Below are 10,009 nucleotides of genomic sequence, written 5' to 3'. Positions count from 1 at the left end.
GACTAAGTGATGGAATTTGACTAATTGAGTGTGGGAACCTGTCTTTGTGAGCCTACAGTCATCATCAGCCTACTTGCCTGGTTCACACCTGAGAGGGGGAGTGTGGATTGAGAAAGGACAGGTAAAGCTGCAAAGAAAAAGACAGAAACACAGGACAGAGTCAGGAGGGTATTAGCTTGAATACCAAATGCCTCAAGTTTGTTCTTCAACACTGTTAAGTATCCCAACCAAAAAGGGGGACATGGCAGAAGACTTCTATTATCACACATAAGGATCAAACAGACTTTCTTCCCTTAATCCTCCAAGCATTTAGTAACCACACCTGGGCTTAAGGGTCAAGAGTAAAGGTACACTACCAAAGCCGAAACATTCTGCAGTAACCAAGCCTTAGACCTTTATGTCTTTTGACTTATGAAGACTCTCTGACCTTGAGGCAAGGTGAAGCAAACCCATCTTTATGGGCCCCAGCACTTGAAGAAACAGGAAATATTGCTCTTGCGTGCCTTTCTTTCTTCTGTGATACTTGTAAAGAATCCCATGACAGAACAAGAGACCATGAATAATTATTACTCTACTAATGTTCCATGTTCAGACAATGAGCTTTCAGTTGCTACACATGATCGGATTCAGACAAGCCTCCCTGAGGCCTCTGCTTTCTCAGCTCAATTTGTTGCTTCAATCTGCTCAAGTTTTGGAGACACAACTGTCATGAGAAAAAACAATATGCTTGCTTTATGATAATAAATTTGGGATGACATGTTACAGAGCAACGCATAATTAATTCAAATTAACAACACAATAAAATCTGTAAGAACATGTCTTAGGCTACTGAATGTCTTAGTCTCAAGTGATATTTTATGAACTAGTAGGTATTCTTAAGCCAAAGCCTCTGAAAGATAGGAAAATGTTAAGATAATGGCAACTATTTTACATGAAATGAGTATTTAGCTAACAAAATATGGCAAACATTTTAGTATATTTGAGCATGGTGGCATTTGTGAAGATTAAAAAATTTTTCTTCAGAATAATCTTTGCATTTTCTGTAAGATGAATCATTTATATTCATTAAAGGTTGCATGTTGCCAGGCATGGCTCATTGGGTAGGAATACTTGCCTTGAGACCTTAATAACCTGAACTTGGTTACCGGATTCCTGTTTCCGTCCACACACAGTGGTGTGAGTCTGTAACTGCAGCACTCCTGTATGGGAAAGGAGGCAGAAACAGGAGAACCATCTGGAAGCTCCCAGGTGCAATACAGCATCAGAAACAACAAAAATATGGCCTGAAAATTAAAGTGAAAGAACATTAAGTTTTACTCTTACCTCTACAAGGTGACACCTGCATGCCCACTGCAATTGTAGATAAATAAGTAAAACTTTAAAATAAAATTTGTTAACTGCTAATTTTAAACTTTATTGCAAATATTTCATTCAAAAAATAAACATAAAATAAAATTGTTATGCGAGTTACCTTTTGGTTAATATTATCATAGGAAGTTGACATGAAAAACTGGAAAAAAATTTTTAAAACAATGAGATAAAGAAAGAGCAATAATAAAAGGGAGATTCAAGATTTAGATGATAAAAGAGAAGACATGTCCAGTGTTTATTGTATGGAAAAAAATTAAACAAATTAATTAAAATCTATTCAGCCAAATGTTTCCAGTTGTTAGGTGTAATATATTAAACCTTTTTGTTTCATGGTATAGTATATTATATTAAAACAAGTCAGAAATCAATTAAAATAGATGCTTATTTAAAGGCAAATAAAATTCTGACTGATAATTCTTTCCAGAATATACTCATAATTCAAGTCATACAAGTGTAGGTATAGCATGTAACACTAGAATTGTTCTCTGCATATATTTTACTAAAAAGCAACATGGAGTATCTTTTTAAATATATATTTCTTTTTGGAAATTTTTTAAAGACCCACTTAGTATGAAATGTTAGAAAATAGAAAGGACTTATGAAGGCCAATGTAGCGATGGCCTCATAATCCAAATAAGAGTCCATTGCCTATTTTTCTTTGCCAGTCAGTATATTTCATGGATCATAGACAACCATAGGGTGTTATCTAAAATATCCACAACGCATAATGTATCCTATCTGTTTTTAGGTTTTGTATTCCTCCTGGGGAATTTCCCTGTCCATATATTTGATTGCTACCAAAAACTGATACCTAACACAGATACTTTTACCAAAAGTGAATGAAAGCACTATGTACTGTTTTCTGTTGTCTCTGTTACAAGGAAGTAAGGTCAATATTTTACTTTTATTTCTTTCTTGTAATTTGTGATTTTGTAAGTATGTATGTATGCAAGTGTATGCATGTTTGTATGGTGTGTATGTTTGCTTGTGTTCATGTATGTAGATATTTCTGTGTGTACAGATATAAATACAATTGGAGACCACAGGAAAACTTCAGGTATTTTCCTCAAGAAAATTTCCCTTCAGGACCTCTCATGTATTTGAAGATAATCAAATACAGTATGTTTTTTGTGTCTGAGTACCTTATGGTCACCCACATCTCAGCTTCCATAACACCTGGATGATAAGCATGAATGAAATTTAAGTGATAAATGAATACAACTAGGATATTTTATTAGATGTTAAAGATAAATGACCAATAACTGTCAACTATTAACTAGATGCTTATTGAAAAACTATCTGCCTTTTCAGAAAATTTAAAGTAGCTTTACAAAAGTATATTGGAACTATTGATCCTTTTCTTTTAAGGCTAAATCCTTATCCAAGACCTATTTGTTCTATCTGTTTCTGCTGCATGGAGGCTATTGCTGAAATTTCCTTTGGGACCTATATTACAGTTGATGGTCTATTCTGCAATATAAATGGATATAGGAGACTCATGAAGCTAAAAAGTATTAAGGGCAGGAAAAAAATCATGCAGAACTTCTAGACTCTAATGGTTAATATTCATTGTCAACCTAACAATATCCAGAATTCCACAGGATAAAAGCCTCTGTTGATGTTAGTGAGAGAGTTTCCTGAGCTGGTTTTTTCAGTTAAAAACATTATTCTAAAGGTTGGTAGCAGTCTTCCAGTGCTATTGACAAAGCTAGCTGAGCTTTGGTGTTCACCAGTCTCTGGTCCCTAACTCTATATAATGGATGGAATAAATCTTCTCCCATTCATTTCTGATGATGAACCTCTTCACACTTTTCAAATACCTCTTCACAAAATTGGGGAAGTAAACTACTTGCCCCTCTTTTGAGAAATTTGTACTTGCCAGGTGACTGTGGACCTTTGCCCACAGATAAATTTTCTCCAAATTCTTTGCATTGCTTTATGGAGCTTTCTTCAATGGAGACATGCATGTAGACACAGAAACAAGAAGTCTCAATCAGCTCTCTTTCTTTTCATTTCTTTAATTATGAGTTTGCATTTCATTCACAACATTTCTCCCTTCACTTTTCTTCCCACAAAACCTTCCTGTATGCACTTCCTGCTCTCTTTTCAATGCATGACCTCTTATTTTCATCAATTTTTATTGCATGCAAATATGAATATGTATGCATATATAGTCCCAAATATAACCTATTGGACCTGTGTAATATTACCTGTATGTGACCTGTATATATCTTTTCAACTTTGCTGTAAAGTTATGTCTCCTGTTAACCTTTGAGACTACACCCTTACATGCCGAGAAACATAACAGAAACATGAACTAAACAGTCCTTCACTGGCAGTACTCTTCCTTCGTCCTTGGTACACTGCCTCAGAATAATTGCTCTAGTACCTCCTAATGGTGTTCTGCAAGAGGTTCAAGCCTTTTGCTCCTTGGAACTGGCATTGAATTTAATGCTTTGGTCTGTTCCTGTCTCATCTAAGCTGGGACACAGCACTGAGCTCAAGTGTCAAAGAAACCAATTAAAGCAAAAAGTCAAAACTGGAAGAGTTAAGACTTTAATCGCTTCCGGCTATGGTATAAGCTAAAGACTAGAACTAGAAAAGTCCCTGACAACCCCAGAGTTGATTTGTTCTCCAGGGGCCCTGCTCATGGGTCAAGTGGATGAACACAAATGTAAAGGCTGCCTTACTGTTTGCAAACTGGCTGTACAGGATTCTACAGGGGAAGGAAGAGTTCCCATGAGAACAACAGGTAAACACTCAAGGCCTGTTATTGGGACTGAAATATATAGGATTTCTACTAAAAGCTGAGTTTCTCAAAATAGATCCCTATCCCCAAAAATTTAAAATAATTATAAAAGGCCTCACCATCCATGGGGAGTGGATGGGGTCGGTTTGTGCAGGGCATGGGAAGGTGGGAGGTAGAGGCAACTGGGATCAACATGTAAAATAAGAAAAAATATTCAATAAAGAAAAACTATAAAAAAATGAAAAAAGAGAAAAAACACACCCTAATTGAAAATGTTGTTTATACTTTGACTTCTCAAACAGATAAGAACTACTGCATATAGAAAAATATAGACTTGTCAGCTTTTAGGATAATTTATAACATATGACTGTTTCTAGATAAAAGGAAATGAGATATTGTGCACAATTCGTTTTAGTGCTGCTTTAAGAGGTTTTGAGATAGTACTTCCCGGATTATATTACTAAGTATAATCTGTGTCTCTGAGTATATCCAGCCCTGTTCTCTACATTTAACGTGTTACATTCTCACATTAGGCTGTAAAAATTCTCCTAGCACAAAGCAAAGTATCATACCAAATGTGTGTTTTTGACAAATATGTGAAGAAAGATAAAAAATGTGAACAAGTTTATATGTTTTTGTTTGGTTTTTTCAAATAAAACTGTTGTGAGTAAAACTTCTTTAAGGGTAATACAATTGGATTTTCAATATGTTTTCTTTGTTCAACATTGTTTGTTTAGCTTGTTCACTCTGATCCTTGATTTCTAATAACCATTATCCCCTTGTCATTGAATCAATACTTAATGACGTACAATGCAATTGACCATAACATGGTGTGCTTCTGTTTTAGAAGAACTGAGTGGCTCATCATTTGGTGATGAATGAATGTGAGAATTTCTTTTATTTCTCAAATGGAAGTAATCACTTAAATTACTTGGCAAATTTGAAGTTTCATGTTTATTGAGCTATATTTGCATAGCTATAAATGTAGATAGATTTTAGCGGGACACATCTGCACATTAAGCAAGGAAGTCATGATCACAGGAATATTTGTGTATCTAAAAATGTAGACACACATCTTTTAGAAGGACACATCTGTACTTAAGCAAAGAAATTATGATCATGGGAATATTTGCATGTATCTTTTTCTTCCATACTAAATCAAATTCTGCCATATGGTGATCAAGTGCGTTTACTGAAATTATATGGATATAACTAAACATTAGCCATCATGATTATGACCAGATGAAATGCTCTCCATAATTGTATTGAACATGCCCTTGCACCTGTTTCCTATTCCAGTGATTTTCTTCATTCTTGATTTGGCTCTTGTTAGTATTGTTATGATGGGTAAAGCATTTATTAAATGTCTGCAAGATTTGACATTCTTTTCCAGATATGATAATGAAGAAGAAGTCATCTTCATCTGTTAGTTTTTTTTTTTTTAAGACATTCCACTTAAGGAGGAAGTCTCAGTAAATACCATGATTTTAAACTAACAGAAACAATGTGGGAGTATTAAAAATAAATATTATGAATTATACATAAACCCTGTACATTTTCTGCAATCATGTTCATTGCCAATAAAAAGATTATATTCCATGAATTGAAGTATTCTTTCCTGGAGGGAGTAGGGTATTATAAAACCCAGGAGGTTAAGAATATTTATAAGGATTACAAAGCTCAGGAAATTTAGCAGGTTTAAGAAGGTCATGGGAATTACAAGACTCATGGTAACTATAAAATGATAATCCTAGGCTCTCTCTCCCAAGTATATGAAAGTAGCCAACAATTGCTTGGAAGAGGAGATTCTCCAGAGGAATCATTGGCAGGTTGTGCAGAGAGTTCCAAAGTCTCAGCTTCATGAGTCATCACTCATGCTGAGGACATCAGTTATACTTTTGTCTTTGAGTCATCATTACACTTGCAATAAACCTCTCACCAATGCTCCTACAAGCTAACCAGTAAACTTATAGATTCACAAAAAGCATTTGAATATAATTTTTTGTTTGATCTGTCTTCAGTTACATATTTGAGGTGAAATGTAAGTCTATGTCAGCCTAAGCATCAAACAGAGAATACTTCACACAAATAGAGAAGCAGTTAGAACCAAAAACAAGACAGAAGTAGCAGTCACTCAGTGCTTGCAGAGGGTGAAAAGCCTTGAAAACAAGCTAATCTGCTGGATTTGAGAACTGAGTATGCATAATAGGAATGGATACATGAAAAGAGTTTAAAAAATAGGTCAGCATAAAAGATCTTTCCTTTGTATTCAAAATCTTGGCACCAACAGGAAATTTTGGTTGTGGGGGAGGAAATGAAATAAAATCAATAGATAAAAGCTATCAGGTCAGTTCTGTAGACAGAGGAAGGTAAAATCCATGATTTTAGGAAGAATCTTTAATAATTTTTCAGGAACAGAAAATATGACAAGTACATAATTCATTCTATTAAATTGCTTGCATTAGAAAAGGCTTTTACACAATATCCAAACGCTTATGATACCCTGTTCTGTGAGGTTCTCTCTGCTTGAAACAGGTATAACCTGAGACATTAAGAGGGAAATCAGTCCATTTTGAGTAGTTCCTATGAACCACTGGGAGAATTTGGTTATAGTACACATGCATCTCAGCAACTAGATGACAATAGAAGAAAGAGGGAATTATGCTAGGAAGGTGCAGTATTTGATGACCAGTTTACTAAGCCTGGTCACTGTGTTGTTCATAAGAGACTGGGAAATATCATTTTTCCAATACCTTGGAACTCATGTTAAAGTTCATTTTATCTTTGTTTTACTGCTGATGTGAAGTAACTTAGCAAGGTAGCAGATTTCCAGTAGAACCTCATGTCATTGAAGAGTGTACAAATCAATTTATACCATTTTATAGCAGTTAAGAAATAGCAAAAAAAGGATGAACCTGACAAAGCAGTCTGTCTGGGTCACTTGATGCCAATTGTGGCAAGATTCTTTGGGTGAAATAAACAAAACAAAAACAAAATATCAAAAAATCAGAATTAACAACAACCACCACCACCACCAGCACACACACACACACACACACACACACACACACACACACACACACACACAAAAAAAAAAAAAAAAAAAAACTTATAAAGCTAAGTGTTATTTAGAGCTAAGTGTTATTCTAGTAGGTTTTTGGAAATCTTTAAGCCCAAATACCAGTTTGCAGAATTTATAATGTGAGTGAAAATAAAAAGTGTCTGGAGAGTGGGCAAATACACTCCCAGTTAATGCTGTATACATTTCTTCAGTGGAATAAGGCACACTGTGGCTAGAGATTATTTTGTCTGTTCTTGTACTCAGACTTTCTAGTAGCTAAGCATGGTTAATGGAAAGTCAAGGGAGGGGGTGCCCACCTAGCACCCATTAGAATTTGAGTTCCAGCTCAAGTGGCATGCACAGTGTCTAAATTGTAGCGATGCCCTCTCAGGCCTGAATGAGCCTCTTACTGAAAGTTGACTTTAGTGAAATCAATAAGTGTGCTGATATGCAGAGTGAGACAGCAGCACCCCGTGATGAGAATGGCAAATAGATCATCGGAAATTATCCCATTTGGGGACACTGTAGCAGATATTGGTGCCCTACTGAAATTTTATAGCCTTATGGTCCTATGAGGGAAATAAACTATACTAGTGGTGAGACTCTATTGCAATTACATCCAAGCTTTCATAATTAAAATTTATCCCTTAAAATAACCAATCTTGACCTTGAATTATATAGGGTTTATAATCAACACAGGAAAACAAGTAAACAAGTACATAAAGAAACAGACCAAAAAAAAAAAAAAATCCCTGGGTGTGTCTATGACTAGTTATTTAATTTGGCAAAAATCCACCCAAAATATAAATGGCCCATTGTATGAGCTAGTGTCCTAGACGGAATTACAATTGGGGTTGTAGGTGAAATATCTTCACAGGTTATATCACTCGCTGCTATTGCAGAGGAAGTGGTATTTTATTACCTGCCTGTAGGCTCTAACTCAGAGCTACCTGCAACTTTATTTCCAGGGGATCTGACAGTGTCTCCTGGTCTTCAGAGATCAGGTATGCATGTAATAGGCACACATACATGAAAACAAGATATCCATATGTAAGAAATAAAAGACTAAATCTCTCGAATAATCCCATGTGATTAAAAGTGAAGAAACAAGTAAGCTAACACCATCACTTACCTCCTTCTTTTTTGGACAGACACAAAATTATGGGCTGCCTCAAGCACCTGCCACACCATAACTTCCCATTTATGATGGAAATTCAAAAGGAAGTATAACCTTCCTTCCCTAAGTTGTTTATACCACATATATTGTCATAGGAATGAGGAAAGTGGCTAATATAGAAGCTTAATAACAAAAGTTGTGTCATTTCTTTGCTGTGATAAAACTGACACTGGGTTTGAAGGCCTATGATTGCCGAAGGACTATGGAAGATTTTAAAATTTGAGGTTAGGAAAGACCAAGAATGTTGTCAATAGAGATTGACACACTGGTTTAGTAGGAATTTGGCAAAACAGAATGCCAAGGAAAATTAAGATTGTGGAGGCTCAGCTTGTGAGTTAGTTGTCAGGGAAACCAAGGACTCAGACAGAAGCTAAGTTATGGACTATCTATCCTATTGTATTCTGAAAAAGAATCTGGATTTATCCTCTAGGCCCTAGGAATTTGAGTGAGCATGAATTGGAAAGCAATCGTCTATTTAGTGTAGAAGAGAACATTTGAAGGCATGATAACATTCATGGTTTTGGCATGTTTCAAACTTAGTCAGGTCTGCAGTGAGAGGAGAAGAGCAAACGATGAAGCCTATAGATGTGAAAAGGGACAGTTTGGGGAGGAAATGAATGGGAGAGAGATTAAAGCTGCAGACCTTGGCAGTTCAAGAGTGGCTTTAAATGTCAAGGGGAGAAATGCCATTAAAGAACAGTCAGTTGATTTTTACTGAACTCCAGAAAAGGTATCCTAAGGGAACAGCTCTGCTCACTAAAGTCTCCACCTTATGAGAAGTACTTTCATGAGAAAATGCAGAGCCCAAACTTCAATGCTACTGAAGTGATCCCTTTCCCCCCGAAATACTATCTAGGTAAGTTATTTCCACAGACTCAAGCTGGAAGACACATAGAAACCAATAAAATTGTGACTAAACAGGACTAAGCTCCATCTTGTGCTGACAACAGAAATTAATAGGACTATCCTTATGGTACTGATTTTGCATACATGCTAGGTGAAAAGTTGAGGGAATTATGGCATCTGTTGCCGTTGCTCAACTTTGCAGCCCAGGGAACAAATGCCAGCATTTTCTCAGGAAGTTACTTCTCACAAGAAGGAGATTTGCTATGCCCGGTTGTGTTTCCAGTCTTTCTGTGGTTCTGTGGTTTCTTTCTATGTCACATTGCTCTCTCTTGGGATGAAGTATTGTGGATAGACCTTTGGATATTGGAAGTATGTAATTTGTTTTTCATGTGTACAGATTCTCTCATAGTGATGGACTGAGTCTCCAAGGATGCTCTGCATTTCACTTCTGAACAGTGTTGAAAGTGCCAAAGTTGATAAATACTTTTAAAATTTGGTTTGAATTCTTTCTCCCATCATAACATTGTCAGGAGCTTATGGGACAAGCAGCAAAATATTGTGCTTACAAATAACATATTACAGTGCCAAGTAGATAATGGTGGGTAGAGATATGACAGTTAAAATGTTTTTTAAATTATGATTTTTTAAAAAATGAATTATTACTCCTGAATGTATATGCACACATGGACATGTGTAAATGCTATGGTATAACTGTTTGGAGGTAAAATTTGTTAATCTGGATTCCAAGAATCAAACTCAAGTTTTTCATGGTCTTAGAGTAAAAACCTCTACTTCTCAAGACATT

Source organism: Phodopus roborovskii, unplaced genomic scaffold (assembly GCF_943737965.1).
Source record: "Phodopus roborovskii unplaced genomic scaffold, PHOROB, whole genome shotgun sequence".
Lineage (NCBI taxonomy): Eukaryota > Metazoa > Chordata > Mammalia > Rodentia > Cricetidae > Phodopus > Phodopus roborovskii.
This window is presented reverse-complemented; position numbering follows the sequence as displayed.